We start from the raw sequence: 27,957 nt of genomic DNA on the forward strand, positions 1-27,957 counted from the left end.
CAAAGTGCCTTTTATTGAAAAATGGTATTTATTTGTTCATTTATTTATTTTAAATCTATGAATTGCAGAGCTTTAACCCCTTCGTATTGGGAATTTCAGAGTAAAACTTGCACAAAATACAGTTGGGAGGTCTGCAACTGGTCCCACCATCTTAAGTACTGGCAGATAGTCTACCAGTATGCAGTTTTACAGCATTTTCCCCCCATTTTTAATTTTCCTTTTTTTTTTGCACTGTAGGGATCCCTCCTCAACCCTCCCACCTCCATGATCCCTCCGAAACAGCTCTCTAAGCCTCCCCCTCTCACTATTTGCAAGAGATAAGGAGTTTATCACGCGGGTTTGCGCTCGTCAGGCTTACCGCTCATATTACGAGTTGAATGTAAACACGATCGCTTGAACGCAGTCATGATTTATGCTAGAATAATTAGCGCAACTTCAGAGCTGAAAAACTAAAAAGTTTCACAAAACACAATGAAACACTACAAAAATACATTACAAAGTACACTTACACTCATAATAACACTATTTAATAAAAATTATTTAAAAAAATATTGCACACAAAAGTTAACGCGTGAGCGAAAACAGTTTACTTTCAACTCATAATACTAGCACAAACCAACGAGCGCAAAAATCTTACTTCTAGCGTAATTAATGCTTGAGCGGAGCGTTAATTATCGCTCCATTTGTAATCTGGCACTTAAAGCGACATTAAACACTTTGAGATGGTAACATAAAATAATAAATCGTATATAAATCGTATATATAAAAAGAATTCTTCAATATATTTTCATTATTTATTTTGTCCTCTTTTTTTCTAAAATTGTTAGATTTTCAGTTCCTGTTAGAAATGTAAGTGCAGAACACTGTTATATTCCACAGAGCCATTGGCTGCACACTCTAGTGACCTATTTATAACTGTCCCTAATTGGCCACAGCAGAGAAGGTAACCTAAGTTACAACATGGCAGCTTCTATTGTTTTATAGACACTAAGGGGCCTATTTATTAATGTGCGAGCGGACATGATACAATGTAGCGTATCATGTCCGGCGCACATCGATAAATGCCTACAGCATGTGAAGCACTTCTTCTCATAAATGCAGTTGATTAATGAAATCAACTTCAATTAAAGGTGGTAAAGACAAGTAATTTGGGTAGTCTGCAAGAATTTCTGGGAAAGCATAAGGCTATGCTTCAAACTAATTAAAGGGACAGTTTACTCAAAAATTTTCTCCCCTTTAATTTTTTCCCAATGATCCACTTTACCTGCTGGAGTGTATTAAATTGTTTACAAGTAGCTCCTTTACCCTTATATTGGCATTTGAAATTGTTGATTTAGCATGTGGTATCCCCACCTATTCTGAAAGTTTGTGGCCGCGCGTACCAACTATAGATAAGCTTTGTAAACACAGCCAGCAGAAGAAATTACACTCCCAGTCGGATATAGCAGAGATAAGGTAATACAATGTTGATTTTCCATTGTTCTCTCAAAGTACTGGTGATTGTTTTAAGGACAGATATAAGATAAAGAAGCAGGTATATGTGCACAATGTGATACAGTAATGAGATCTGATTATACCTACAAGCTCAACCCATTTTATTAGGTTGTGGCTTCAAAACACAAAATCAGAGCTTTAATATACACAAATAAGCCTTAAAAAGCTAATTTTCAGACATTTTTTACTCTGCAGTTGGTAAAAAAGCAATTGTAAACACATTAAGGGAAAAACTATTTTACAGTATACTGTCCCTTTAAGTTTACACTTCCTACACCTAACACTCTAACATAAACCCCAAGTCTAAACACCCCTAATCTGCCGCCCCCGACATCGCAGACACCTACATTACATTTATTATACCATAATCTGCCGCCTCCGACACCGCTGCAACCTACCTACACTTATTAACCCCTAATCTGACGCCCCCGCCACCGCCGCCACCTACATTACACTTATTAACCCCTACTCTGACGCCCCCAATGTCGCCACCACCTACCTACACTTATTAACCCCTAATCTGCCGCCCCCGAACTTCGCCACCACTATACTAAAGTTATAAACCCCTAAACCTAACCCTAACACCCACTAACTTTAATATAATTAAAATAAATCTAAACAAAAATTACAATTACTACCTAAATAATTCCTATTTAAAACTAAAAACTTAAAAGAGCTAAATGCCCTTACAAATGCCCTTTTCAGGGCAATTGGGAACTTAGGTTTTTTTTAGATTTTATTTTATTTGGGGGGGTTGGTTGTGTGGGTGGTGGGTTTTACTGTTGGGGAATTTTTGTATTATTTTTTTACAGGTAAAAGAGCTGATTTCTTTGGGGCAATGCCCCGCAAAAGGCCCTTTTAAGGGCCATTGGTAGTTTATTGTAGGCTAGGGTTTTTTTTATTTTGGGGGGGCTTTTTTATTTTGATAGGGCTATTAGATTAGGTGTAATTAGTTTAAATATTTGATAATTTCTTTTTTATTTTGTGTAATTTAGTGTTTGTTTGTTTTTTGTAATTTAGTTAATTGTATTTAATTAATGTAATTTGTTTAATTGTAGTGTAAGGTTAGGTGTTAGTGTAACTCAGGTTAGGTTTTATTTTACAGGTAAATTTGTATTTATTTTAACTAGGTAGCTAGTAAATAGTTAATAACTATTTACTGACTAGTGTACCTAGTTAAAATAAATACAAACTTATCTGTAAAATAAAAATAAAACCTAAGATAGATACAATATAACTATTAGTTATATTGTAGCTAGCTTAGGGTTTATTTTGTAGGTATTTAGTTATAAATAGGAATTATTTAGGTATTAATTGTATTTTTTATTTAGATTTATTTTAATTATATTAAAATTAGGGGTGTTAGGGTTAGACTTAGGGTTAGCTTTAGGGGTTAATAACTTTAGTATAGTGGCGGCGATGTTAGGGACAGCAGATTAGGGGTTAATAATATTTAACTAGTGTTTACGATGCGGGAGTGCGGCGGTTTAGGGGTTAATATGTTTATTATAGTGGCGACGATGTCCGGAGCAGAAAATTAGGGGTTAATAATTTTATATTAGTGTTTGCGATGCTGGAGGGCCTTGCTTTAGTTATGAGTTTTATGTTACGACTTTGTAGCATAAAACCCATAACTGCTGACTTTCAGTTTACGGTATGGATCTTGACGGTATAGGCTGTACCGCTCACTTTTTGGCCTCACAGGCAAACTCGTAACACCGGTGCAAAGGAAGTCCCATTGAAAAAGGACTTTTGGAAAGCTGCAGTAGTTACGTTGCGTTACGGCCAAAAAAGTGTGCGGTGCAGCTAAACCTGCAAGACTCGTAATACCAGCGGTAGTAAAAAAGAGCCATAATGTTGTTTTTTCACTCATACCGCAAAACTCTTAATCTAGCCGTATGTTTCTATGTGTGTTTGTTTTCACACTCCAAACAGATGGTTAAACCCCTGACTGCCAGAGACAGTTTGTGATCTACCAACAGGACTCGTATGTGAGAATATGGCAATTTTTCACCAAATCGATAATAATCAAAGTGCTGCTGATCGCAATCAAGTAGGCAATGAAAAGGGCTCACCTTCAGCCATTAAACATGATGATAATTATTAAATGATAGATTGCAATTAACCCCTTAGTGTTATGAATCATGAATCTAAATTTGTCAACTAGGCAGATTGTTACCTAAGGATATTTAGCAAGTTTTTTTTTATCAATTCATTTTTAATTCCCCCCCCCCCCAGCAATTTTAAACATATATATTATTTGCATCAGCTCAGTATAAACATGTATTGATCTGTCTCTGCATCGTTCACAGTGCTTGTCTTGCTCTGGAGGACTTTATGTGCAAATGTTGAGGGTGATAAATCTAGGCAGAGTTCAAAAACAAAGTGTTCAGAACATTTTCGCTCAAAATTGCCTTGGGGCAAACTTCTTTTTGGAGTAATTGTAATCTGTGACCAAAGACTATACATGAAATCATTGATGCAAGAGGGACAAGAGAGAGACAAATAACAGCACATTATCAGTAGAACCCTTAGGAAATAAGAGATCGAAATTAATGTGCATGAAAAACAAACATGGTTTTAGACATTAAATTGTGATCGCAAGACAAAAAAGTGTGTAAAATGTTTCACAATCCTTGTTTATGATTAGTAGTTATGAGTTCCTATGAGGTCGCCATTAAAGGGGCATAATACCTATGAGCTAAATCACTTGAAAGTGATGCAGCATAACTGTAAAAAGCTGAGAAAATATCACCTGAACAAAAAAAGGAAAATATTTTATCTTAACATTTCATGAGCTCACAATAGGAAGTACTTTGTGAACAGTTATTCTTCAGCTAAATTCAGCTGCATGTTTAAAAAAATCAACTGCTTCAACAGTGCTGATGTCACACTTGTTTTACTGTGAACTTTTGAGATTTGACTAAAATCTTGTGAGATTTGATAGTAAGCTTTCTTATTCAGAGTAGGGAAATAACATGACTGTGCTGCACATGCCAGATGTACGCTCCCTTACAAGTCCTGGGACTAGCATCTTGATTGGCTGCTTAAAGTCCCTTTACAATGGAGTGTGGCTAGTGAGGAAAGTATGAGATTAAACATCTTTCTTTTTTACATAGAGATGCTAAAGCGATATGCTCCAGTAAGCTATGCTGCATCACTTTCAAGTGTTTCTACAATTGGGTATCATATCCCTTTAAACTCTTTATTTTATTTTTGTATAGTTTAAATAAAACTAAATGAACATGTGACACCAATTATACCTTACAGGTCAAATTCTGCTAAAACAGTGTAAGTATTTCTATAATTAGTTTGAATTTTAATTTATTTTAATGTTTGTAGCCTTTCTAGGTGTTAGCTATATTATACTTGAAAATCTCAACATATATTAATGTAACAAGTTACCTCTGAATGGAAATTTGTTTTGTTTTACAATCCCTTAATTTGTGCATATGACGTTAAGTGTCATGGATTTGCTGTGTTCTTTGCAAATGCCCAGTGAGAGCTGTTGATGTCATTGTTGTAATTTGGGGCTTAAAGGGACATGATATGAAAATATTCATATAAGAGAATGTTTCAAAATGTATTACTTTTCTTCTGTTTTTTTTTTGAATGACAGACGATTCTTTGCTGAATAAACCACCTTTTTTCTATACGAATGGTCCATCTCAGCCTCTGAGCAGTAGTCATAGGACTCAGTTGTCCTCAATAATATACTTCCTGTTAGTTTCACTTAAAATGTAAGCAGTTGCTTAACATTTTTTCATGCCAAAAAATATTTATAGCATGTCTATGTTGAGCAGAGCTGATTATCCAATCATGAGTGGCATACACATCATCACTGGCCACATTGTATCCCCTGCAAAAGGAAAGATAGCTACAGGCACGCATTAATTCAATGATTAGAAGTTCTAAAGCGATGATGGCTAAATTTCTAACACACATGGACCACAGAGTAATAATTTAAAAACGATATTTCTTTCATGTAATTAGCAAGAGTCCATGAGCTAGTGACGTATGGGATATACATTCCTACCAGGAGGGGCAAAGTTTCCCAAACCTCAAAATGCCTATAAATACACCCCTCACCACACCCACAAATCAGTTTTACAAACTTTGCCTCCTATGGAGGTGGTGAAGTAAGTTTGTGCTAGATTCTACGTTGATATGCGCTCCGCAGCAGGTTGGAGCCTGGTTTTCCTCTCAGCGTGCAGTGAATGTCAGAGGGATGTGAGGAGAGTATTGCCTATTTGAATTCAATGATCTCCTTCTACGGGGTCTATTTCATAGGTTCTCTGTTATCGGTCGTAGAGATTCATCTCTTACCTCCCTTTTCAGATCGACGATATACTCTTATTTATATACCATTACCTCTGCTGGTTTTCGTTTCAGTACTGGTTTGGCTTTCTACAACATGTAGATGAGTGTCCTGGGGTAAGTAAGTCTTATTTTCTGTGACACTCTAAGCTATGGTTGGGCACTTTTTTATAAAGTTCTAAATATATGTATTCAAACATTTATTTGCCTTGACTCAGGATGTTCAACATTCCTTATTTCAGACAGTAAGTTTCATATTTGGGATAATGCATATGAATAAATCAATTTTTTTCTTACCTTAAAATTTGACTTTTTCCCTGTGGGCTGTTAGGCTCGCGGGGGCTGAAAATGCTTCATTTTATTGCGTCATTCTTGGCGTGGACTTTTTTGGCGCAAATTTTTTTTCTGTTTCCGGCGTCATACGTGTCGCCGGAAGTTGCGTCATTTTTTACGTTCTTTTGCGCCAAAAGTGTCGGCGTTACGGATGTGGCGTCATTTTTGGTGCCAAAAGCATTTAGGCGCCAAATAATGTGGGCGTCATTTTTGGCGCTAAAAAAATATGGGCATCACTATTGTCTCCACATTATTTAAGTCTCATTATTTATTGCTTCTGGTTGCTAGAAGCTTGTTCACTGGCATTTTTTTCCCATTCCTGAAACTGTCATTTAAGGAATTTGATCAATTTTGCTTTATATGTTGTTTTTTCTATTACATATTGCAAGATGTCCCACGTTGAAACTGAGTCAGAAGATACTTCTGGAAAATCGCTGCCTGGTGCTGGAGCTACCAAAGCTAAGTGTATCTGCTGTAAACTTATGGTATCTGTTCCTCCAGCTGTTGTTTGTACTGTTTGTCATGACAAACTTGTTAATGCAGATAATATTTCCTTTAGTACTGTTACATTACCTGTTGCTGTTCCGTCAACATCTAATACTCAGAGTGTTCCTGATAACATAAGAGATTTTGTTTCTAAATCCATTAAGAAGGCTATGTCTATTATTCCTCCTTCTAGTAAACGTAAAAAGTCTTTTAAAACTTCACATTTTTCAGATGAATTTTTAAATGAACATCATCATTCTGATTCTGATAATGGTTCTTCTGGTTCAGAGGATTCTGTCTCAGAGGTTGATGCTGATAAATCTTCATATTTATTTAAAATGGAATTTATTCGTTCTTTACTTAAAGAAGTCCTATTTGCATTAGAAATTGAGGATTCTGGTCCTCTTGATACTAAATCTAAACGTTTAGATAAGGTTTTTAAATCTCCTGTAGTTATTCCAGAAGTTTTTCCTGTCCCTGGTGCTATTTCTGAAGTAATTTCCAGGGAATGGAATAATTTAGGTTTTTAAATCTCCTTTTCTGATTTTTCACCAGGATAAGGCGGTGTTGCGAACTTCTTTTAAATTTTTACCTAAGGTTGTGAATTCCAACAACATTAGTAGAGAAATTGTGGTTCTTCATTATGTCCTAATCATAAGAATTCTAAGGAGAAATCATTGCATTCTTTGGATGTAGTTAGAGCTTTGAAATATTATGTTGAAGCTACTAAGAATTTCCGAAAGACTTCTAGTCTATTTGTTATCTTTTCCGGTTCTAGGAAAGGTCAGAAGGCCTCTGCCATTTCTTTGGCATCTTGGTTGAAATCTTTAATTCATCATGCTTATGTCGAGTCGGGTAAAACGCTGCCTCAAAGGATTACAGCTCATTCTACTAGGTCAGTTTCTACTTCCTGGGCGTTTAGGAATGAAGCTTCGGTTGATCAGATTTGCAAAGCAGCAACTTGGTCTTCTTTGCATACTTTTACTAAATTCTACCATTTTGATGTGTTTTCTTCTTCTGAAGCTGTCTGGTAGAAAAGTACTTCAGGCAGCTGTTTCAGTTTGAATCTTCTGCTTATATTTTCAGTTTTTTTCTTTATAAGATTTAAACTTTATTTTTGGGTGTGGATTTTTTTCAGCGGAATTGGCTGTCTTTATTTTATCCCTCCCTCTCTAGTGACTCTTGCGTGGAAGATCCACATCTTGGGTAGTCATTATCCCATACGTCACTAGCTCATGGACTCTTGCTAATTACATGAAAGAAAACATAATTTATGTAAGAAATTACCTGATAAATTCATTTCTTTCATATTAGCAAGAGTCCATGAGGCCCACCCTTTTTTTGTGGTGGTTATGATTTTTTTGTATAAAGCACAATTATTCCAATTCCTTATATTTATGCTTCGCACTTTTTTCTTATCACCCCACTTCTTGGCTATTCGTTAAACTGATTTGTGGGTGTGGTGAGGGGTGTATTTATAGGCATTTTGAGGTTTGGGAAACTTTGCCCCTCCTGGTAGGAATGTATATCCCATACGTCACTAGCTCATGGACTCTTGCTAATATGAAAGAAATGAATTTATCAGGTAAGTTCTTACATAAATTATGTTATTTATTGATATTAAAGACACAAATAATAATTTATTTCCTAACAATATCCATTGTCACAGGGTCAGGTTTACGTAAGGTTGTAGGGTACCTTCTATTACCTTTTTTCTCTCCAGAGGGACTACCAGAAGTCCTCACAGCACACATTTTCAGTTCTGCTTTATTTCTGGGGCTATAAAACTATGCCACACATTCTTAGTTCTGCCGCAAAAAAACTAGTGCAGAGGGTGTCATGAGGCGTTAGCATTTTATTTTTGTATTATCACTCTCAGAGCATGTTCAGGACACTCAGCAGGGGTATAGAAAAGTGCTAGACATTTTTTTATCAACTATGGAAAGATAGGAAGAGTATAATTTTTATTGACTATATCATTTTAATGACTATGAATATGTAGTGCCTGTCTCTAAACATACAATATAGGGAGGCTCACTTTTCAGTACGTTCTGCAGCTGAGCTATAGGTTTTGTGTTAATTCTAACAAGGTGGATGAAATCACACCCAATAATGTCAACTCACTTAGGTGCACAACTTTCCAATTTACTTCCATTACCATTCCATTTATTTGCACACTCTGAGAGTTTACAGTGTATAGTTAAATGGGGCTGTAATTGGCTGATGGTTGTCACATGATACAGTGGACAGGGAAATTAAGCAATCTTTGAAATTACTCAGAAAAAAATAATCAATTGATAATGTGAAATTCAGTGCTATTGCGTTGTCTTTTTGTCTATCTATGTTAAAGCCCTTTGCTTTCATTTTTTTTCAAACACCTGAGATCTCATATCTTTGAGCCCTTATAACTTTTTAATGAAATTTTTTTACCAATAATTTTTATCATACAGTGTTAACTGTACAATTTAATGCACCTTGTTTTATTGTTCTTTGCTTTATTGTGCTTTGCAGATATTGTTCTTTTTATAAATTGAAGGTTTGTGGCAACCCTGTGTCGAGCAAGTCTTTCGGTGCCATTTTTCCAACATATATACACATATATAAAATATAAATACACACAAATATACATATGTACTTTATTGTTATTATTATCGGTTATTTGTAGAGCGCCAACAGATTTTGCAGCACTATAAACATAGGCGGTATACAAGGTAACATTTATAGGGATAAATGGGTAGAGGGCCCTGCCGAGAGTCGCACTGTTGCAGTCAGCTCTTATGAAGGTGATCTGCAAACAGTTGGGGTCAATTTATTAAAGTCTGGCTGATGTATCATGTCCGCCAGACATCGCTGAATGCAGACAGCATACGCTGTCCGTATTCAGCATTGCACAAGCCTATTCAATTCCATTGGAGCGGGGGTGGATCGCTCCTGTCTTTGCACCGGCTGCGGGACTTTGTTACGCAACTACGTCATCACGACACGACTGGAGGAGGGATTGTCTACGTGAAGGCCACTGCAGAACAGCTACGAGTGAATGGCTACCGTGTCTGAGCGCTCCCTTATGTTTGTTTGACTTCTGGCATGTTTTTGTGAGGTACTTTGGTGATAAATCTTTTGGGGCATGATTTTTTCCACATGGCTGTCATTTATTTCTGCATAGAAACGGTTAACTGAGGTTTCCCACTGTTGTAATATGAGTGGGAGAAGCCTATTTTAGCACTTTTTTGCACAGTAAAAATTCAGTTACAGTCTTCCTGCTTCTTCCTCCTTGATCCAGGACGTCTCTAGAGAGCTCAGGGGTCTTCAAAATTCCTTTTGAGGGAGGTAATCAGTCACTGCAGACCTGTGACTGTGTGTTTGACTGTGATAAAAACGTTAATTGTTAAATTGATTATCCGTTTTGGGTATTAAGGGGTTAATCATCCATTTGCTAGTGGGTTTAATGCTTTGCTAACTTAATACATTTACTGTGAAAATTTGGTTGCTATAACTGATTTGGTTCATTGTTATTTCAACTGTGACAATTTTTTGTGCTTCTTAAAGGCGCAGTAGCGTTTTTTTATATTGCTTGTAACCTTATTTGAAAGGATTTTCCAAGCTTGCTAGTCTCATTGCTAGTCTGTTTAAACATGTCTGACACAGATGAATCTGTTTGTTCACTATGTTTGAAGGCCAATGTGGAGCCCCATAGAAATATGTGTACTAAATGTATTGATGTCACTTTGAATAAAAGTCAATTATCTGTAAAGAAATTATCACCAGACAACGAGGGGGAAGTTATGCCGACTAACTCTCCTCACGTGTCAGTACCTTCGCCTCCCGCTCAGGAGGCGCGTGATATTGTGGCGCCAAGTACATCAGAGAGGCCCATACAAATCACTTTGCAAGACATGGCTGCTGTTATGACAGAGGTATTATCTAAATTGCCAGAATTAAGAGGCAAGCGCAAAAGCTCTGGGTTAAGGACAGAGCGCGCTGATGATGTGAGAGCCATGTCCGATACTGCGTCACAATTTGCAGAACATGAGGACGGAGAGCTTCATTCTGTGGGTGACGGATCTGATCCAGGGAGACCGGATTCAGAGATTTCTAATTTTAAATTTAAGCTTGAGAACCTCCGTGTATTGCTAGGGGAGGTATTAGCGGCTCTGAATGATTGTAACACGGTTGCAATTCCAGAGAAAATATGTAGGCTGGATAGATACTTTGCGGTACCGGTGTGTACTGACGTTTTTCCTACACCTAAAAGGCTTACAGAAATTATTAGCAAGGAGTGGGATAGACCCGGTGTGCCCTTTTCCCCTCCTCCGATATTTAGGAAAATGTTTCCAATAGACGCCACCACACGAGACTTATGGCAGACGGTCCCTAAGGTGGAGGGAGCAGTTTCTACTTTAGCTAAACGTACCACTATCCCGGTGGAGGATAGGTGTGCTTTTTCGGATCCAATGGATAAAAAATTAGAAGGTTACCTTAAGAAAATGTTTGTTCAACAAGGTTTTATCTTACAGCCCCTTGCATGCATTGTGCCTGTCACTGCTGCTGCGGCATTCTGGTTTGAGTCTCTGGAAGAGGCCATTCGCACAGCTCCATTGGATGAGATTATGGACAAGCTTAAAGCACTTAAGCTAGCTAATGCATTTGTTTCTGATGCCGTTGTACATTTAACCAAACTAACGGCTAAGAACTCCGGATTCGCCATCCAGGCGCGCAGAGCGCTATGGCTTAAATCCTGGTCAGCTGACGTGACTTCTAAATCTAAATTGCTTAATATTCCTTTCAAGAGGCAGACCTTATTCGGGCCCGGCTTGAAAGAAATTATTGATGACATTACTGGAGGTAAGGGTCATACTCTTCCTCAGGACAGGGCCAAATCAAAGGCCAAACAGTCTAATTTTCGTGCCTTTCGTAACTTCAAGGCAGGAGCAGCATCAACTTCCTCCACTCCAAAACAGGAAGGAACTGTTGCTCGTTACAGACAGGGCTGGAAAGCTAACCAGCCCTGGAACAAGGGCAAGCAGGCCAGAAAGCCTACTTCTGCCCCTAAGACAGCATGAAGAGAGGGCCCCCTATCCGGAAACGGATCTAGTGGGGCGCAGACTTTCTCTCTTCGCCCAGGCTTGGGCAAGAGATGTCCAGGATCCATGGGCGTTGGAGATCATATCTCAGGGATATCTTCTGGACTTCAAAGCTTATCCTCCACAAGGGAGATTTCATCTTTCAAGGTTATCATCAAACCAAATAAAGAAAGAGGCATTTCTACGCTGTGTACAAGACCTCTTAGTAATGGGGGTGATCCACCCAGTTCCGCGGACGGAACAAGGGCAAGGGTTTTACTCAAATCTGTTTATGGTTCCCAAGAAAGAGAGAACCTTCAGACCAATCTTGGACCTAAAAATCTTAAACAAATTCCTAAGAGTTCCATCATTCAAAATGGAAACTATTCGAACCATCCTACCCATGATTCAAGAGGGTCAATACATGACCACAGTAGACTTAAAGGATGCCTACCTTCATATACCGATTCACAAAGATCATTATTGGTACCTAAGATTTGCCTTTCTAGACAGGCATTACCAGTTTGTAGCTCTTCCCTTCGGGTTAGCTATGGCCCCGAGAATTTTTACAAAGGTTCTGGGCTCACTTCTAGCGGTGCTAAGACCGCGAGGCATAACGGTGGCTCCGTATCTAGACGACATTCTGATACAAGCGTCAAGTTTTCAAATTGCCAAGTCTCATACAGAGATAGTTCTGGCATTTCTGAGGTCGCATGGGTGGAAGGTGAACGTGGAAAAGAGTTCTCTATTACCACTCACAAGAGTTCCCTTTCTGGGGACTCTTATAGATTCTATAGAGATGAAGATTTACCTGACGGAGTCCAGGTTATCAAAGCTTCTGAATGCTTGCCGTGTCCTTCATTCCATTCCACGCCCATCAGTAGCTCAGTGCATGGAAGTAATCGGCTTAATGGTAGCGGCAATGGACATAGTACCATTTGCACGCCTGCATCTCAGACCTCTGCAATTATGCATGCTAAGTCAGTGGAATGGGGATTACTCAGATTTGTCCCCTCTACTAAATCTGGATCAAGAGACCAGAGATTCTCTTCTCTGGTGGCTTTCTCGGGTCCATCTGTCCAAGGGGATGACCTTTCGCAGGCCAGATTGGACAATTGTAACAACAGATGCCAGCCTTCTAGGTTGGGGCGCAGTCTGGAACTCCCTGAAGGCTTAGGGATTATGGACTCAGGAGGAGAAACTCCTCCCAATAAATATTCTGGAGTTGAGCGCAATATTCAATGCTCTTCTAGCTTGGCCTCAGCAACACTGAGGTTCATCAGATTTCAGTCGGACAACATCACGACTGTGGCCTACATCAACCATCAAGGGGGAACCAGGAGTTCCCTAGCGATGTTGGAAGTCTCAAAGATAATTCGCTGGGCAGAGTCTCACTCTTGCCACCTGTCAGCGATCTACATCCCAGGCGTGGAGAACTGGGAGGCGGACTTTCTAAGTCGCCAGACTTTTCATCCGGGGGAGTGGGAACTTCATCCGGAGGTCTTCGCTCAACTGATTCATCGTTGGGGCAAACCAGAACTGGATCTCATGGCGTCTCGCCAGAACGCCAAGCTTCCTTGTTACGGATCCAGGTCCAGGGACCCGGGAGCGGTGCTGATAGATGCTCTGGCAGCCCCTTGGGTCTTCAACATGGCTTATGTGTTTCCACCATTTCCGATGCTACCTCGACTGATTGCCAAGATCAAACAGGAGAGAGCATCAGTGATTCTGATAGCGCCTGCGTGGCCACGCAGGACCTGGTATGCAGACCTAGTGGACATGTCGTCCTGTCCACCATGGTCTCTGCCTCTGAGGCAGGACCTTCTAATACAAGGTCCTTTCAACCATCCAAATCTAATTTCTCTGAGGCTGACTGCATGGAGATTGAACGCTTGATCCTATCAAAGCGTGACTTCTCGGAGTCAGTTATTGATACCTTAATACAGGCATGGAAGCCTGTTACCAGAAAGATTTACCATAAGATATGGCGTAAATATTTATATTGGTGCGAATCCAAGAGTTACTCATGGAGTAAGGTTAGGATTCCTAGGATATTGTCTTTTCTACAAGAGGGTTTAGAAAAGGGCTTATCTGCTAGTTCGTTAAAGGGACAGATTTCTGCTCTGTCTATTCTCTTACACAAACGTCTGGCAGAAGTTCCAGACGTCCAGGCTTTTTGTCAGGCTTTGGCTAGGATAAAGCCTGTGTTTAAGACTGTTGCTCCTCCGTGGAGCTTAAACTTGGTTCTTAAAGTTCTTCAAGGGGTTCCGTTTGAACCCCTTCATTCCATTGATATTAAGCTTTTATCTTGGAACGTTCTGTTTTTGATGGCTATTTCCTCGGCTCGAAGAGTCTCTGAGTTATCTGCCTTACATTGTGATTCTCCTTATCTGATTTTCATTCAGACAAGGTAGTTCGGCGTACTAAACCTGGGTTTTTACCTAAGGTTGTTTCTAACAGGAATATCAATCAGGAGATTGTTGTTCCATCATTATGTCCTAATCCTTCTTCAAAGAAGGAACGACTTTTGCATAATCTGGACGTAGTCCGTGCCCTGAAGTTCTATTTACAGACAACTAAAGATTTTCGTCAAACTTCTTCCCTGTTTGTCGTGTACTTTGGACAGAGGAGAGGTCAAAAAGCTTCGGCAACCTCTCTCTCCTTTTGGCTTCATAGCATAATACGTTTAGCCTATGAGACTGCTGGACAGCAGCCCCCTGAAAAAATGACAGCTCATTCCACTAGAGCTGTGGCTTCCACCTGGGCCTTTAAAAATGAGGCCTCTGTTGAACAGATTTGCAAGGCTGCAACTTGGTCTTCGCTTCACACTTTTTCAAAATTTTACAAATTTGACACATTTGCTTCTTCGGAGGCTGTTTTTGGGAGAAAGGTTCTACAGGCAGTGGTTCCTTCTGTTTAATGTTCCTGCCTTGTCCCTCCCATCATCCGTGTACTTTAGCTTTGGTATTGGTATCCCATAAGTAATGGATGATCCGTGGACTGAATACACTTAACAAGAGAAAACATAATTTATGCTTACCTGATACATTTATTTCTCTTGTAGTGTATTCAGTCCACGGCCCGCCCTGTCTTTTTAAGGCAGATCTAAATTTTAATTAAAACTCCAGTCACCACTGCACCCTATGGTTTCTCCTTTCTTGTCTTGTTTCGGTCGAATGACTGGATATGACATGTGAGGGGAGGAGCTATATAGCAGCTCTGCTTGGGTGATCCTCTTGCAACTTCCTGTTGGGAAGGAGAATATATCCCATAAGTAATGGATGATCCGTGGACTGAATACACTACAAGAGAAATAAATTTATCAGGTAAGCCTAAATTATGTTTTTGTCTTGCGTAACAGATAATCAGAGCTCTAAGCGCTAACATGACAAGCATTAAATTTGATTGTGCTCAAGCGAACACATTTATTTTCAACTCATAATACGCTCGCTGTTTCCTTTGGCCTAGATTTGGAGTTTGGCGGTAGCCGTGAAAACCATCGTTAGAGGCTCCTAACGCTGGTTTTAGGCTACCGCCGGTATTTGGAGTCATTCAAAAAAGGGTCTAACGCTCACTTTTCAGCCGCGACTTTTCCATACCGCAGATCCCCTTACGTCAATTGCGTATCCTATCTTTTCAATGGGATCTTTCTAACGCCGGTATTTAGAGTCGTGGCTGAAGTGAGCGTTAGAAATCTAATGACAAAACTCCAGCCGCAGAAAAAAGTCAGTAGTTAAGAGCTTTCTGGGCTAACGCCGGTTCATAAAGCTCTTAACTACTGTGCCCTAAAGTACACTAACACCCATAAACTACCTATGTACCCCTAAACCGAGGTCCCCCCACATCGCCGACACTCGATTAAATTTTTTTAACCCCTAATCTGCCGACCGCCACCTACGTTATCCTTATGTACCCCTAATCTGCTGCCCCTAACACCGCCGACCCCTATATTATATTTATTAACCCCTAATCTGCCCCCCACAATGTCGCCGCAAGCTACCTACACTTATTAACCCCTAATCTGCTGACCGCAAAGAGCCGCCACCTACATTATAGCTATGTACCCCTAATCTGCTGCCCCTAACACCGCCGACCCCTATATTATATTTATTAACCCCTAATCTGCCCTCCCTAACATCGCCGACACCTAACTTCAATTATTAACCCCTAATCTGCCGAATCTCGCCGCTATTCTAATAAATGTATTAGCCCCTAAAGCTAAGTCTAACCCTAACACTAACACCCCCTAAGTTAAATAAAATTTAAATCTAACGAAATTAATTAACTCTTATTAAATAAATTATTCCTATTTAAAGCTAAATACTTACCTGTAAAATAAATCCTAATATAGCTACAATATAAATTATAATTATATTATAGCTATTTTAGGATTTATATTTATTTTACAGGTAACTTTGTATTTATTTTAACCAGGTACAATAGCTATTAAATAGTTAAGAACTATTTAATAGCTAAAATAGTTAAAATAATTACAAAATTACCTGTAAAATAAATTCTAACCTAAGTTACAATTAAACCTAACACTACACTATCAATAAATTAATTAAATACAATACCTACAATTAAACCTAACACTACACTATCAATAAATTAATTAAATACAATTCCTACAAATAAATACAATTAAATAAACTAACTAAAGTACAAAAAATAAAAAAGAACTAAGTTACAAAAAATAAAAAAATATTTACAAACATAAGAAAAATATTACAACAATTTTAAACTAATTACACCTACTCTAAGCCCCCTAATAAAATAACAAAGCCCCCCAAAATAAAAAATGCCCTACCCTATTCTAAATTACAAAAGTTCAAAGCTCTTTTACCTTACCAGCCCTGAACAGGGCCCTTTGCGGGGCATGCCCCAAAGATTTCAGCTCTTTTGCCTGTAAAAAAAAACATACACTACCCCCCCCAACATTACAACCCACCACCCACATACCCCTAATCTAACCCAAACCCCCCTTAAATAAACCTAACACTAAGCCCCTGAAGATCTTCCTACCTTATCTTCACCTCACCGGGTATCACCGATCGGTCCTGGCTCCAAAATCTTCATCTAAGCCCAAGCGGGGGCTAGACATCCATCATCCGACGGCTGAAGAAGTCCAGAAGAGGCTCCAAAGTCTTCATCCTATCCGGGAAGAAGAGTAGATCCGGACCGGCAACCATCATCTTCCAAGCGGCATCTTCTATCTTCATCCGATGAGGACCGGCTCCATCTTGAAGACCTCCACCGCGGACCCATCTTCTTCCGACGACGACTTCCCGACGAATGATGGTTCCTTTAAGGGACGTCATCCAAGATGGCGTCCCTCGAATTCCAATTGGCTGATAGGATTCTATCAGCCAATCGGAATTAAGGTAGGAATATTCTGATTGGCTGATGGAATCAGCCAATCAGAATCAAGTTCAATCCGATTGGCTGATCCAATCAGCCAATTGGATTGAACTTGATTCTGATTGGCTGATTCCATCAGCCAATCAGAATATTCCTACCTTAATTCCGATTGGCTGATAGAATCCTATCAGCCAATCGGAATTCGAGGGACGCCATCTTGGATGACGTCATTTAAAGGAACCGTCATTCGGCGAGTAGGCGTCGGGAGAAGAGGATGTTCCGCATCGGATGGAAGATGATGGCTCCCGAAGAAAGAAGATTGAAGATGCCGTTGATAGAAGACTTCATCCGGATCATGGACCTCTTCAGCTCCCGCTTCGATGAAGACTTCAGCCGGATCATGGACCTCTTCAGCTCCCGCTTGGATGATGACTTCAGCCGGATCATGGACCTCTTCAGCCCCCCGCTTGGGCTTGGATCAGGACATCGGAGGAGCTCTTCTGGATCGATCGGTGAACCTGGTATGGTGAAGATAAGGTAGGAAGATCTTCAGGGGCTTAGTGTTAGGTTTATTTAAGGGGGGTTTGGGTTAGATTAGGGGTATGTGGGTGGTGGGTTGTAATGTTGGGGGGGGTATTGTATGTTTTTTTTTACAGGCAAAAGAGCTGAACTTCTTGGGGCATGCCCCACAAAGGGCCCTGTTCAGGGCTGGTAAGGTAAAAGAGCTTTGAACTTTAGTAATTTAGAATAGGGTAGGGCATTTTTTTTATTTTGGGGGGCTTTGTTATTTTATTAGGGGGCTTAGAGTAGGTGTAATTAGTTTAAAATTGCTGTAATATTTTTCTAATGTTTGTAAATATTTTTTTATTTTTTGTAACTTAGTTTATTTCATTGTATTTATTTGTAGGAATTGTATTTAATTTATTTATTGATAGTGTAGTGTTAGGTTTAATTGTAGATAATTATAGGTATTTTATTTTATTTATTTATTGATAGTGTAGTGTTAGGTTTAATTGTAATTTAGGTTAGGATTTATTTTACAGGTAAATTTGTAATTATTTTAACTATTTTAGCTATTAAATAGTTCTTAACTATTTAATAGCTATTGTACCTGGTTAAAATAAATACAAAGTTACCTGTAAAATAAATATTAATCCTAAAATAGCTATAATATAATTATAATTTATATTGTAGCTATATTAGGATTTATTTTACAGGTAAGTATTTAGCTTTAAATAGGAATAATTTATTTAATAAGAGTTAATTAATTTCGTTAGATTAAAATTATATTTAATTTAGGGGGGTGTTAGTGTTAGACTTAGCTTTAGGGGTTAATACATTTATTAGAATAGCGGTGAACTCCAGTCGGCAGATTAGGGGTTAATAATTGAAGTTAGGTGTCGGCGATGTTAGGGAGGGTAGATTAGGGGTTAATACTATTTATTATAGGGTTAGTGAGGCGGATTAGGGGTTAATAACTTTATAATAATAGCGGTGCGGTCCGCTCGGCAGATTAGGGGTTAATAAGTGTAAGGCAGGTGGAGGCGACGTTGTGGGGGGCAGATTAGGGGTTAATAAATATAATATAGGGGTCGGCGGTGTTAGGGACAGCAGATTAGGGGTACATAGGGATAATGTAAGTAGCGGCAGTTTACGGAGAGGCAGATTAGGGGTTAATAATAATATGCAGGGGTCAGCGATAGCAGGGGCGGCAGAATAGGGGTTAATAAGTGTAAGGTTAGGGGTGTTTAGACTCGGGGTACATGTTAGAGTGTTAGGTGCAGACGTAGGAAGTGTTTCCCCATAGCAAACAATGGGGCTGCGTTAGGAGCTGAACGCTGCTTTTTTGCAGGTGTTAGGTTTTTTTTCAGCTCAAACAGCCCCATTGTTTCCTATGGGGGAATCGTGCACGAGCACGTTTTTGAGGCTGGCCGCGTCCGTAAGCAACTCTGGTATCGAGAGTTGAAGTTGCGTTAAATATGCTCTACGCTCCTTTTTTGGAGCCTAACGCAGCCATTCTGTGGACTCTCAATACCAGAGTTATTTTAAAGGTGCGGCCAGAAAAAAGCCAGCGTTAGATACGCGGGTCGTTACTGACAAAACTCTAAATCTAGCCGTTTGTTTGTAAAAAGTCTGGAAAAAAAAAACAATATTGCTTGCGCGCAACCGTTAGTGCACCACTCATAATCTAGCCCTATATGTGTTATTAAAGGAACATTTCAGCCAAAATTGGAGTCCACATGGAAGCATTTCAGTTTACAATAGAAGTATTTATGTAATATACATGTATTAGCAAAATGATTCTAATAAAAGCTATAATTGCTTAAAAAGTGTATTTAAGTATGCACCGTGCACCAGTATTTTAAACAAAACACTTGGTCAGAGAGCCTAAGGTGCTTGTACCATCTGGTAATGACTCAATTTGTTAATAGCTGACATGATACAAGCCCCACTGTTGCTCTAAGCAGCTGCAGTATTTAAAATGCTGATGCACTGAGAATATCTAGCTATGCTTCACATGCACATGCAGAGAAAAATGTAAACACTTAAACAGTGATACATTTTACTAGAAGCATTTTTATTTTTTTACATGTTTATTGCAAATATGTTTCTTTTCAAAGATATAATTCATCTATGTGCATTTCAATTTTGACCAGAATGTCCCTTTAAACACCTTTTCAAATTTAATTTAAAATTTAGAAGACAGAAGGGAGATGCTCCAAATTGTCCTTTTCATAAACATATTTTTCTGTATAATTTAAAACTCTTAAAGGGCCAGTAAATCTAGGGAAATAATGTTATATAATTCTGCACACATTAGCTTAGCTCCAGATTTCAAAATGTAATAGTTAAAAAGATATCACGCTCTACTGACGGGGTCTGTTTTTCTTTCTCTAAGCGCATATGGGGCACGCTGTCTAATCACATGCCGGCCCGATTGCGCTGTTAAAATCAATGTAGCTTGCTCCCGCTACCAGACCAGAGCGGGGAGCGAGCTACATTGATTTTAATAGCGCGATCGGGCGCGGCTGTGAATAGACAGCATGCCCGTGTTGCGCTTAGCAGAAGAAAACAGACCCGCTTAGTAGAGCCAGAGCGGCGTTCTGTTTTCTTTGTGTGATATCTATTTAACTATTCACTTTGAAATCTGGAGCTAAGCTAAAGTTATATAATTCTGCATTATGTGCAGAATTGTATAACATTATTTCCTAGGTTACTGCCCTTTAAGTTTCACAATGTCATCACTTATCGCTATCTCATTAGTTGTAAATGAAAGCAGAATACAAAAAAACTAAAAACATAATGAATTTGCTTATAACTGTATTTATCTTATTTTATTCTGCAGCAAAATTATTATTCATTGATGAACTATCAACATATTATGACACAGAATTTTTATGGCAATACTTATAAATTTTTTTTATTTTGCCTGAATAATAATGTTCCAAAACCTCTTCATATAAGGAAGAAAAGAAGTTCAATTGATAGAAAAGAACAGAGAGAAACAATATATAACAGCATGTTTCATGAAAGTTTTATTTTTTAAACGGGGTAGAGGGATGTGGCGTTAAGTGTTTTATATGCTTACCTACCGGATCATTATTTTACTACATTCTTGTACTGGAAGTTTCAAGGTCAGCATTACTTGAACAGTTGTAATAGTCCCAACAAGAAAGATAAATATATATTGACTAAGGCTCTAACTCCAGTTCTTTTAGTTGCTGAAGGTCAAACAGCCCCTCCGGAGGTGCTCTACAACCTTCAGATGTCTATAGGTTACACGCCAGATGAATTACTACGAAAAGTAAAAATGTTCAGACGTTGCTTGCTTCCCCTATCCACGCTGAGAAAGAACATATAATATCTGATCTATCTCATATTTATAGAGATTTAGGCTGAAATTTACATCCACGTTGGGACTGCAAAGTGCTTTACAGCATATTGTAGAAAGATTCTTCAACCTCTAGCAAGAATATAATCAAACACGCTCTTCAAAACTCTTAATAAAAGAATCATTGGCTTATAAATACTTTTCACCATCCCAATACATTTCATAGAGCAAGTAAATTCCTTCTTAATAGGAACTTTCTGCTTGTAAGTACACTTAATAGTCCCTCGAGGGGTTCCTGCAGTGAGAAAGCATAGTTTTAATGTTAAACACTTTATCCACAGTGTATTTCAATACTAAATCCCCAAGTTAAACTAAAAAAAGAATCCCTATTTATATGCACAGAATGTAACATACATTTAGGTAATATCAGAATAAATAGGGCAAGGATATAATGCATTGAGATTTTATTTGCAAATACTGTTGCATTTATTTCTGTAATCTAACTGAGTACAATCAGAAATCCTATCAGATCTTTCAACCCTGCATCCCTTTTATAAGCCACACATCCAAGGTAGCCCTGAGATAAGACCCTGGTCCTGTAGCCCCTCTGTGAGCCACTTGGTTACATCAGAGGTCACATAAGGGCCCAAGGTTCCGTTAAAGTTACACTCAAGTATAAATAAAACTTGTGATGATTCAGATAGAGCATGCAGTTTTAAGACACTAATCCAATTCACTTCCATTATCACCTTTTGCATAGTCTTTTTATATATTTACACTTTCTGTGAAACAAGTATATATGAGCATGTGCACAAGCTCACAGGGTATACGCATACTAGTCAATGATTGCTGAGGTCTATCACATAATACAGAGGGCTGGAAAATGGAGAAAAAAAAATTGTCAGAATTATTTGAAATTCAGAGTAAGTGCTATTGCATTGTCCTTTTATTATGTACTTGTTAATTATGCTGTTCTTGATGTCCTGCATCTCAAACTTGATGCCCCTGTCTCTTAATGTCCTTTTATGTATGTGCTGTTTGAGTAAGGAAGGGAGAGCTAAGCTTTACTGCCAGATAGCCAGGGAAGATACAGCGATGAACAGGAACAACATCAGTAACTGTTATCCCTTAAAGGGACATTAAACCCATTTTCTTCTTTGATGACTCTAACAGAGTTTACCATTTTAAACAACTTTCAAATTTACATCTATTATCAAATTTGCTTCATTCTTTTGGTATGCTTTCTTAAAGGAGCATTAATGCACTACTGGAAGCTAGCTGAACAGATAACGTGAGCCAATAACAGGAGGCATTTATGTGCAGCCACCAATCAGCAGCTGGCTCCCAGTAGGCAGTGCTGTTCCGTACCTAGGGTATTCTTTTCAAACAAAGGATACAAAATGAACAAATAAAATAATAGATAATAGAAGAAAATTGTAAAGTTGTTTAGAATTGTATCATCTATCTGAAATATGAAAGAAAACATGTGGGTTTCATGTCTCTTTACCAAGCCCCATCACTATTTAGCACTAATCAATGTAAAACAGTCTATCTATTTGTACTTCCTTGGGAAATATGTAATAAAAAAAGTTCAGAATGAACAACAAAACTAGTCCTTCAAATTCCTGAGGCCTGATCCCTAAAAACTCACTGGGGGAGAGATCATCATTTGATTTTATTGAGCATTATATTAAAGTAACAGAGGGGTTTCCACCTTTTTTTGGGAAAAAAGTATCTGTGGAGGTCTTTAGCATCATTTTCCATAAATAGACAGCATAAATCAGGTTGCTAGGACCGATTTTAAATGACCACTGGTTAATTAGATGTAACATACTTAAATAAGTTTGACCATGATAGTATCTTTATTCTATATTTAACCCCTTAAGGGACAAGACATTTTTTCAAGGACATTTTTCAATTTCCTTCCCTTTAGGACAAGGGCTGTTTTTAACATTTCTGCGGTTGTTTGTGTTTAGCTGTAATTTTCCTCTTACTCATCTACTGTAACCCACACATATTATATACCATTTTTTCTTGCCATTAAATGGATTTTCTAAAGATACCATTATTGTTTATCATATCTTATAATTTTACCATAAAAAAGATTATAAAATATGATGAAAAAATGAAAAAAAAACCCACACTTTTTTCTAACTTTGACCCTCAAAATCCGTTACACATCTACAACCACCAAAAAAAAAACCATGCTAATTAGTTTCAACCGCCAAATGCGATCAAATAAAAAAAAATGTTCACTTTTTCACAAACCTTAGGTTTCACTCATGAAATTATTTACAAACAGCTGTGCAATTATGGCTCAAATGATTGTAAATGCTTCTCTGGGTTCCCCTTTGTTCAGAAATAGCAGACATATATGACATTGGCATTGTTTTTTGGGTAATTAGAAGGCCACTAAATGCTGCTGCGCACCACATTTGTGTTATGCCCAGCAGTGAAAGGGGTTAATTTTGTAGCTTGTAGGGAGCTTGTAGGGTTAATTTTAGCTTCAGTGTAGAGATCAGCCTCCCACCTGACACATCCCACCCCCTGATCCCTCCCAAACAGCTCTCTTCCCGCCCCCCCACCCCACAATTGTCCCCACCATCTTAAGTACTGGCAGAAAGTCTGCCAGTACTAAAATAAAAGGCTTTTTTTTATCTATTCAGCTGTGATGGACCCCTCCCCTTAGTAGCTCCCAACCTCACTGATCCCCCCAAACAGCTCTATAACCCTCACCCCGCTATCTATTTGCCGCCATCTTGGGTACTGGCAGCTGTCTGCCAGTACCCAGTTTGCCCCCCCAAAAAAGTTTTTTTTAATTTTTTTTGATAAAATATAGATTTTTCTGTAGTGTAGCTTCTCCCCCTCCCAGACCCTTTGATCTTTGTGTTTTTCCCCCCTCCCTCTCCCTCCTTCCAATTCCGGGACATTGGTGGCAGTAGTTGCTGCGTGTTGTGCGTGCCCCCACAAGGCCCCGCACACTCCCGGCATCTGGTGTGCACATTGCACATACAGGAACCGGATGACAGGTAGCGATGGGCTGCCCACCCGCCTCCCTGCCAAGCTCCCACCCACCAACGATGGGCACCATCGCTTCCGGTGCAGAGAGGGCCACAGAGTGGCTCTCTCTGCATCGGATGCTTGAAAAAAGGGTATTGCAGGATGCCTCAATATTGAAATGTTGTTTTTAATGTACCCTTTAAAACATTGCTTATTGACATCATTAAACACTGCTAGATTGCTGCAACTGGTCAAGCAAAAATATGACTTTACACCCCTCACTACAGTAAGCATTTTTAAGAAACTTAAAAAATAAATCATAAGTAGGATGAAAATAGCATAGCAGAACAGCTTGATTTTATAGTCTAATAAGAAATGTACAAATGTAAGCCTTTATGGTGTTTCTGCTTTTTAACTGTTCCACTTAGATGCGGTTTTTTTATTTAAGATCTTGCATATAAATTACATTTTAAGATCTGATGACAGAAGAATTTCACAAAACCAGATAGTTATTTCTCAAACATTATTCATATTGTTATCTGTATTTCAGGCATTTCCTAATGCAACTTTATCTCTTTTCATAAACAGCAAACTCTTCCTCTTTTTTTGATACCAACTGGATAGACAACAGTGATTATAAAATGCAATAATTGAACATGGGAATGATCAACATTGAAGGCGTTTACATAACTATATATACGTACTGTATATATATATATATATATATATATATATATATATATAATATATATATATAATATATATATATACAGGGAGTGCAGAATTATTAGGCAAGTTGTATTTTTGAGGATTAATTTTATTATTGAACAACAACCATGTTCTCAATGAACCCAAAAAACTCATTAATATCAAAGCTGAATAGTTTTGGAAGTAGTTTTTTTTTTTTTTTTTTAGTTATAGCTATTTTTAGGGGGGATATCTGTGTGTGCAGGTGACTATTACTGTGCATAATTATTAGGCAACTTAACAAAAAACAAATATATACCCATTTCAATTATTTATTTTTACCAGCTGAAACCAATATAACATCTCAACATTCACAAATATACATTTCTGACATTCAAAAACAAAACAAAAACCAAATCAGTGACCAATATAGCCACCTTTCTTTGCAAGGACCACTCAAAAGCCTGCCATCCATGGATTCTGTCAGTGTTTTGATCTGTTCACCATCAACATTGCGTGCAGCAGCAACCACAGCCTCCCAGGACACTGTTCAGGAGAGTATACTGTTTTCCTCCTTGTAAATCTCACATTTGATGATGGACCACAGATTCTCAATGGGGTTCAGATCAGGGTGAACAAGGAGGCCATGTCATTAGATTTTCTTCTTTTATACCCTTTCTTGCCAGCCACGCTGTGGAGTACTTGGACGCGTGTGATGGAGCAATTGTCCTGCATGAAAATCATGTTTTCTCCAACATAGGTGTGTCCGGGTCCACGGCGTCATCCTTACTTTGTGGGATAATTCTCTTCCCCAACAGGAAATGGCAAAGAGTCCCAGCAAAAGCTGGTCACATGATCAACTCCTAGGCTCCGCCCACCCCAGTCATTCTCTTTGCCGTTGCACAGGCAACATCTCCACGGGAGATGGTTAAGAGTTTTTTGCAAGAGGGTAATACTTCACAACCCAAACCAGCCTGGAGACCAATGCAAGGCTGGAACAAGGGTAAGCAGGCCAAGAAGCCTACCACTGCTACCAAAACAGCATGAAGGGATGGCCCCCGATCCGGGACCGGATCTGGTGGGGGGCAGACTTTCTCTCTTTGCTCAGGCGTTTGGCAAGAGAAGTTCAGGACCCTTGGGCGCTAGAAATAGTTTCTCAGGTTATCTCCTGAAATTCAAGGAACTACCCCAAGGGGAAGGTTCCACAGGGTCTCAATTATCTTCAAACCAAATAAAAAGACAGGCATTCTTACATTGTGTAGAAGACCTGTTAAAGATGGGAGTGATTCATCCAGTTCCAATAAAGAGAACAAGGGATGGGTTTTTATTCCAACCTGTTTCATAGTTCCAAAAAAGAGGGGGAACATTCAGAACCAATTTTGGATCTCAAGATCCTAAACAAATTTCTCAAGGTTTTCCATCGTTCAAAATGGAAACTATTCGAACGATTCTAACCTACTATCCAGGAAAATCATTTATGACTACCGTGGATTTAAAGGATGCGTACCTACATATTCCTATCCACAAGGAACATCATCAGTTCCTAAGGTTCGCTTTTCTGGACAAGCATTACCAGTTTGTGGCACTTCCATTCGGATTAGCCACTGCTCCCCAGGATTTTCACAAAGGTACTAGGGTCCCTTCTAGCGGTTCTAAGACCAAGGGGGCATTGCAGTAGTACCTTACTTGGACGACATCCTGATTCAAGCGTCGTCTCTGTCAAAAGCAAGGCTCATACGGACATCGTCCTAGCCTTTCTCAGATCCTCACGGATGGAAGGTGAACAAAGAAATAAAGTTCTCTGTCCCCGTCAACAAGAGTTCCCTTCTTGGGAACAATAATAGATTCCTTAGAAATGAGGATTTTTCTGACAGAGGTCAGAAAATCAAAAATTCTAAGCTCTTGTCAAGTTCTTCATTCTGTTCTTCGTCCTTCCATAGCGCAGTGCATGGAAGTTATAGGATTGATGGTTGCAGCAATGGACATAGTTCCTTTTGCACGAATTCATCTAAGACCATTACAACTGTGCATGCTCAGACAGTGGAATGGGGGATTATACAGACTTGTCTCCGGACGATTCAAGTAGATCAAAAGACCAGAGATTCACTCCGTTGGTGGCTGACCCTGGACAATCTGTCACAGGGAATGAGCTTCCGCAGACCAGAGTGGGTCATTGTCACGACCGACGCCAGTCTGGTGGGCTGGGGCGGCGGTTCTGGGAACCCCTGAAAGCTCAGGGTCTATGGTCTCGGGAAGAATCTCTTCTCCCGATAAACATTCTGGAACTGAGAGCGATATTCAATGCTCTCAAAGCTTGGCCTCAACTAGCAAAGGCCAAATTCATAAGGTTTCAATCAGACAACATGACGACTGTTGCATATATCAATCATCAGGGAGGGAACAAGGAGTTCCCTGGCGATGGAAAAAGTGACCAAAATAATTCAATGGGCGGAGGATCACTCCTGCCACTTGTCTGCAATCCACATCCCAGGAGTGGAAAATTGGGGAAGCGGATTTTCTGAGTCGTCAGACATTCCATCCGGGGGAGTTGGAACTCCATCCGGAAATCTTTGCCCAAATAACTCAATTATGGGGCATTCAGACATGGATCTGATGGCGTCTCGTCAGAACTTCAAGTTCCTTGCTACGGGTCCAGATCCAGGGATCCCAAGGCGACTCTAGTAGATGCACTAGTAGCACCTTGGACCTTCAACCTAGCTTATGTATTCCCACCGTTTCCTCTCATTCCCAGGCTGGTAGCCAGGATCAATCAGGAGAGGGCTTCGGTGATCTTGATAGCTCCTGCGTGGCCACGCAGGGACTTGGTATGCAGACCTGGTGAAATATGTCATCGGCTCCACCATGGAAGCTACCTTTGAGACAGGACCTTCTTGTTCAAGGTCCATCTCGAACTTCCGAATCTGGTTTCCCTCCAACTGACGGCTTGGAGATTGAACGCTTGATTTTATCAAAGCGTGGGTTTTCAGATTCTGTAATAGATACTCTGATTCAGGCTAGAAAGCCTGTAACTAGAAAAATTTACCATAAAATATGGAAAAAATATATCTGTTGGTGTGAATCTAAAGGATTCCCATGGAACAAGATAAAAATTCCTAAGATTCTATCCTTTCTACAAGAAGGTTTGGAGAAAGGATTATCTGCAAGTTCTCTGAAGGGACAGATCTCTGCTTTATCTGTTTTACTTCACAAAAGGCTGGCATCTGTGCCAGATGTTCAAGCATTTGTTCAGGCTCTGGTTTAGAATCAAGCCTGTTTACAGACCTTTGACTCCTCCCTGGAGTCTAAATCTAGTTCTTTCAGTTCTTCAAGGGTTTCCGTTTGAACCCTTACATTCCGTAGATATTAAGTTATTATCTTGGAAAGTTT

At 39.1% G+C, this 27,957-nt stretch overlaps 1 protein-coding gene across 2 annotated transcripts in view; it reads left to right on the plus strand.

The window, feature by feature from the left end:
• DACH2 (dachshund family transcription factor 2) overlaps nt 1-27,957 on the plus strand; it is an 862,115-nt gene that overhangs the window by 123,825 nt on the left and 710,333 nt on the right. The gene's annotated exons all lie outside the window — the stretch shown is intronic.

The sequence above is a fragment of the Bombina bombina genome, chromosome 1, assembly GCF_027579735.1.
Source record: "Bombina bombina isolate aBomBom1 chromosome 1, aBomBom1.pri, whole genome shotgun sequence".
NCBI lineage: Eukaryota > Metazoa > Chordata > Amphibia > Anura > Bombinatoridae > Bombina > Bombina bombina.